The following is a 6,573-nucleotide window of genomic DNA, read 5'->3' as shown; positions in this document are numbered from 1 at the left end:
CTTCTCATCAGATGACCAAAGTAGCTGAGCTTTAACTTTAAAATTTGACCCTCCAATGAGCAGTCAGGGTTTATACCATCGTTTATACTGGCCGCCGTTCATACCTCACAATTCTTGAAGGTAATTCTTGAAAACGTGCCCCCGCCACCGCAACTGCGATGAAATAATGCGACAGATCCTAGACGCACGACCGGAAGAAGGTTGGAGCCACCCGCAAAGTGACTGGACGTCAGAAGAGCACAGGTTGTATCTAGCTTACCTTGACGTTGTACCCGCTCTACCCCCGCAAACAGCGTGTAGAGCTTTGGCCCTACAGGCCTGATTTCAAGATAGATGTTATGTGTTCTACAAGAGGGTGCCAAATACGACAGCAAGGCAGCATACACAGTGGTAGTGGTTTGTGAGAATAAAGACCAGGTCTCCTGCCACACCGCTAAAACAAGTGCAACTGAGGCAGAAGTTGCAATTGCTCTAACAATAACAAAAAATAAAAAATTACGGACTCGAATTAGAAGATAAGCTACCTTAGCATTTGGAGTTATTATCCTAGTTCAATATCTCAGTGTCAAGTTGGCTCCCTGGATTGGTTCCTCGGCGACTAGGAACTATACCGAGCCCCCTACTTTCTGCTCATGTTCCACACACAAGCATGACTGACAAGCGTATTGTCCCCCTGAAGTCCTCCACTTGGCTTCAGCACAGTATGGGAAAACCATAGTCCATCTAGTAGGGCAGAGGAATCGAAAAGCCACCAGAGGCGAAAGGAAGAATTTTTGGTAGTCCCAGAACCACTAAGGCGCGGGTGTTATGCTACGAAGACATTAAAACGCGAGCCTCTGTCACAACAACTAACTTCAGCAGCGATGAGTTTTTGGATGAGGAGTTCGTGTCATTATGTGTGTGGGGTCTCTTCCATGCCGACAAGAAGCACGAAAAAACAAGAACGGAAAGCAAGGCCAAAGGAAGACGCATACGCGAGAAAGCATGAATTTTCGTCGGTGGACCTTCGCATTAACTGTGATTCGAAGGCGATTTTGTTGTTCCAAAATTAAGAGGAGCAGGATGGCATTCAGGTAGCGGGAAAGCCAAATCGCTCGGGCCGTGGTGGTTACCTCCGCTGACCTAAAGCCTCCGCGCAACGGCGCGGTACAATGAGGAAGAGTGAGTTAGGTAATGGCTTAATCCATAAGGGCAAGACACGTCGAGGAATACGAGAAGCTTAAGCTAATCTAGGTGCGATTGCAGAGGACGCCAATTCAGGTCCGCAAGTTGAAGTCGCCTTCTCGCGTTTTGAGGACATGGGCCATACCATGAAGATTACCCGTTCACGCGTCGAGATTGCTGTTCGGCCTGATGCCGCATTCATCACCATGATTGGCATTGTTCATTTTCTCTTTTGTCTTTTAGAGTCCACATTGCATTGACGCTTATATTATAAAACGCCTAGAAAACGTGAATAAAAATGCATCCAGCAGTCACCTCATAGCATACAGTCAAGTGCTCAGCGCAACCTATCTCAAACGCTGATGCAGATGGAGATTTGTGTGAATAAGCTGTGAGAGCGCGGCTGCCCTAACCTGTCCAGTGTCGAATGTTCTTCGTTCACAGAATTTTATGAACTATGGAACATTGAAAAAAGATAATTGTTGACGTCTTACGTTTCTTGCCACGTTTGTTTCCTCTTATGTGCCTCGGTTAATGTTTTTAGCGTGAAAACGCTTAGGAGCTCAAGTTTAAAATTATGTCACCAAATTAAGAGAATGTTACGACGAAGCCATACATGAAAAAAGCTCCTGGTACACGATGCGTAACTGTGTAAAATAAAGTGGTACACTGTGCAGTCATGGGGACCCTTGTGCATGCCGAACTATAGCACGCTACTAATGCAATCAGGGCTGATTGGCCCAATCCTGTTATAAGGGGCCTATAGAATGCGTTGCATCGCGTGTGACCTAAAAACATACTTATAGTCACTAAAGTATCGCACGATAAACGAACAAGCGAAGTAAAGAAGGAAAAGGCGTATCTTTACTATTCAGGTGAACATTAAGCCACCATTCCAATATTTTGTTTAATGTACGGGTTAGTTTCATTTTTTTTTTTTATTGCAAAGGTGCATTCGTCCGGGCTTCTGCCTCTTCAAACAAACGTCTCTGTAAATGGCATTGAGCTGACGACATCGACATCACCCCGCTGCTGCATTGGCAGGAGTGAAAATACGCGCCCATATTTTAATCCGTTTGTGTAGATGGGACCTAGCCAATGAACACTAGCGCGCTCGCTCACTGGTAACTTTAATGAAACTCGGTTCCTCCTGCGTGCACGGCTTTTATGTGGGCAAGCTTTGCGTTAACGAGGACTTCAGTTTCGTGTCTGCAAGTATTTGAAACATTTTTTTGCCAGTTTGGCCATCTGTGCCTGTGACTGACGTGTCTGTTTTGTTGTTTTGGGTCCAGTATGCGTCTCACTGAAACAAAACCTGCGGCGGTGAGATCACGCTTGTAACGCGTTTTGAGACCTGTCGGCCGTGGGCGCTTTTGTTGATCTGCTGTTCACTTTTCAGAACGTCTCCTTGCAGCGCGGGCTACGCACCTAACTCTTATTTTATCTTTGACCTCGCTTACATGATCGTTCGATCCCCCACGATGCCTTCACTAGCTTTCCGACCCTACATCGGCACAAAAAATATTGCGGGGTACTTTAAACTGCTTACGGGTCTAACATCACTGCAGAAAGACTCTCTGAGCTACCAAAACGCCTTGCTGCGGCTTATTTCGAGTTTTCTAGAAGATGAAGATTTCCCACTTCACCTGTGAACTTTTTATGCGGCCATGCTTGATTGATTCGTAAAATACCATTGTGATTACTCAGTCGTTACCAAATGCTAGTTACCTATTTAGTTCTCTAAACAAGCTGCACATTTACCATCGCGCAGGTTTGTCTAAGCAACAGATTGAACAGTTTCAAGAGATATCTGCATGCAATCAAATGAAATACGCTGAACAATGAGTGCTGAGGTTTTTAATTCTGAATTTTAATTGTATTAGGCTTGGTTGGCCGCAATAAACAGGTATCATAGGACAACGGCAACTTTTTTTTTTGGCTCCCTGTGCTGCGATGCGCGTATGCGCTCACTGCGTGGGTAGCCATACAGAGATCAGAGTACCCTCCACTTGCGGTCCTTCAGTGACGCTCTGTGCGAGGCTAAAGTATACGCGAGGTTGGTGTCGCCCGTGAACAGCCCCAACACCCTAGTTGGAAAGCACGCAGTGCAACAAGGTGCGTGGTTTTTCTACAACGTGCTAAGAGCCAAAGTAAATGCGCCCTTATGAGGGCCGCCTTTCAGACAGCGCCGCGTCGACGATTCCTGTCATATGATTTTACCTTTTGTCTAAGCTGGTATCATACTGCGTGTCATGAGCTACACGCTTTAAGTGTTCATTTGCGTTAGTGGTTTAGTTACTTCAGTGTTCATACTCCTTGTCGCATGCCTGATTTTGTACCCCATTGTAAAACCTGTATATCATACTGTTCCTGTTAATGTTCACGTTTTGTTTTCCATTCCGCTATAATTGAATGCTTTCCACATTAACTGGACTCCACACGCTCTTTCTTGCTTGAAACCGCACAGACACACACGTGAGCCTTACACGGGCCTAAAAGCGGCTCCTGTGCATCCACAGTTTATGCTTGGTAGCCGTTTGTTGACAATTTTGTGACACCAGTGAATGAATAGAGCTTAGATATAAAAACGAACGGAGCAACCGTACTGCCAGGTGTCTGAGCTTGGGCCTTGGTCGATGACCGATTTCCGTCGAACCAGATATGTGACCGATCGTGGGTCATTAAACCTCTCATAGTAATTGCGAAGCCCGAGATGGCAGCTGCTGCCAAATCAACACGCGACGTGATGCCATCTTGTCACAAAATCGTACGACGAATCACTTATCGGTGTGTCAGCCGCCTGCACTTAAAACAATCGCACTCTTAAAGGTGCATTTCTTGTCTCTAACACCTTCCAAATTAGGGTCCATTGAGGTACTGACTAACCATTTTAAAGGCGCAGTGCTACTTTCAGCAACCAAATAACGGCTGCATCAATACCTCAATGTATCCCTTTCTGTGGCGTTTGAGTTATAGACAGGAAAGGGCACGATTTTTTTGCAATGTGCTACCACCTGCCACAGACAATATCGCGTGAATTTTCCCTCAAAACGCCAACGCCGAGATTGCTGACAAATTTTCTACTAAACGGAGCATTTAGTGCAGTCGAATTAGAATTGAAGATGGCCTACACATCATGTTATTCTAAAAACAGTTTCATGAATATCGCTTTTAATAAAATTCTTATTTTCATCTACTCTTTAACCGTATCCAGTACGAAGAGATGGCGCGATCTTGTTCACAGTGTTGGCGGGGTATATAGGGCAGTCCTGCAGGGATAGGATTAGTGAAACAAAAAGCCATGTTCTGAGAATGACACAAATATTTTCCAGATGCTCTTATGTGCGAGATGTACCTTCCAGAAAGTGCCTTGGCCGGTGGCCCCCCAGAAAGCTGCGCTGCTTTCTTCACAAAAGCCTGCATGATGACGACGTCCTTCATGGTGTACTCCGATGACTGCAAGGCATTACCGGCCTGAGGAGTTGCGTCAACGTGTAAACCCCAGCAAGCCAATTTAGCTGAAAAGAAGGTTTAGACATTATATTATGACTCAACTAATAAAGCTCTAAATATATAGTTTAAAAACTGCATGCTACCTGCTCTATTATTAAGCATTAATTGCTTTTAGCTTCTGTTGTCTTGAGCGATGTCGACGACAATTCTTCATCCATCACCGATTTGCCTTCTTTAATGAGATGAATTCTTGGCACCTAAAGCTTCCATACCCGCCACAAGGTTTGCGACACGATCCGATCACCAGCTCGTAGAACAACTGATGTCAGGTTCGAGGTGTTATCCATTCAAATCACGTTCTGAGATTTGGAATGGAGCGCGTATACAGTCGTCGTCATCAAGCGGCTGTGTACCTCTGAGCACTTGAACGTGCTCCGTCTCGTAAGTTCTTACGAGGGAAGCGTTTTTTCTTCGTGGCCGCATATGCTTCTGCATATCAGTGCCTTCACAGCTGCTTGAGGGCATCAGTGCAGCCGGATGAAAGGAGAGGTAGCAAGCGTCCGGCCGAAGACGCTTGCTACCTCTCTTCTTATCCCTAGAAGTCGCTCCCATTCCTCTATACTCAATGATTTAGTCAACACCACCGATCAGATAATACAAATGTTTCAACGAGTCAAACATCAAAACTACGGTATCAAGGAAAGACACATCCTGCAGAGGATCAACGCATTCATTATAGCCCGCATTACCTAATCCACACCATACCCTCCCTTCGTAAAAAGGAACTCAACTGGTTTAACACACAAAAGCGGTCGAGACAGCTCTGGGGCTTTCCAGTGCATATCTACCGGCCGTTTACTTCAACTTGGCAGACAACTGAAGAACTTCATTAAGCGCACCGCTTAGCAGACTCGCCCTCTGGAAGACATATATTTCAAGCTCTCAATATTATTCCGCCCTATACTAACCAAAAGCGCAATTATTTGCCACAGACTATCCGCCAAGAAATTTCCGCCATACCTCAATTCAAGCATATGAGTCCACAATATCACCACGTCCACCGACAGGCAAGAGCCACCTACCTCTCTCAATTATGGGATATTCAATCAGGTACTCTATACGTAGATGGTACTGGCCCTGTTAACAGTCACATGCCTGTTACTGTGACAACCCCAGCCGGCACTCACCGCAAGTGTGTCTCTCTCCGCACCACTGAACCATGTTTCGCAGAAGATGCAGCCATCGTTCTTGACGCCGCCAATACTACACAAGCTACAAATTATGTCAGCTTCCCGCACGGCCTTCTTTAACTATCTTCGCGAACACAATGGTGTTGCCAGCCTTCGAATCCTCCTCGCTAACCTTGTGCAAATTATAGGTGTGATCTGTATTTTAGGACACTATTCGATGTCCGGCAATGAAGCTGCCCATAGACATACTCACGCGCACCTACCTCGAACACCCACACCCCTCCTGCATCAAGCCTTTTGCATCCCAATAGAGGATGGATGGATGGAATGGATGGAATATGGGAGCGTCCCCTCTGAAACGGGGTGGTAGCAGTAGCTATCATGCTCATTTTTCTCCCGATATCTTAATTATTGATTTAAATTGGTTAACTAAACCATCATTCTATTTATAAAATTTTTGTTTCTAGTACATTACTAACATTATGTCACTTCTCTGCTTTTAAGCCACCAATCTTCCAGTCGTTTTTTGCTAGTTTCCACCGCCGGTTTATTCACCCGGCCACTGGTATCTCTAAACCCCAGAGCTTCAGGAACAGTTACTGCGCCTGCATCAACTTCCGGGTGGATACCATTACATTCGCGTATAATATGGTCAATTGTTTCACTGGAGTTACCACATACAGCACATGCATTATTTTCATTGTTAAATTTCTTTTTGTAGCTGCGTGTTCTAAGGCACCCTGATCTAGCTTCAAAAAGTAGAGCA

This window comes from Amblyomma maculatum, chromosome 8 (genome assembly GCF_055883805.1).
Source record: "Amblyomma maculatum isolate TAMU_Amacu chromosome 8, ASM5588380v1, whole genome shotgun sequence".
NCBI classification, from domain to species: Eukaryota; Metazoa; Arthropoda; class Arachnida; order Ixodida; family Ixodidae; genus Amblyomma; species Amblyomma maculatum.
This window is presented reverse-complemented; position numbering follows the sequence as displayed.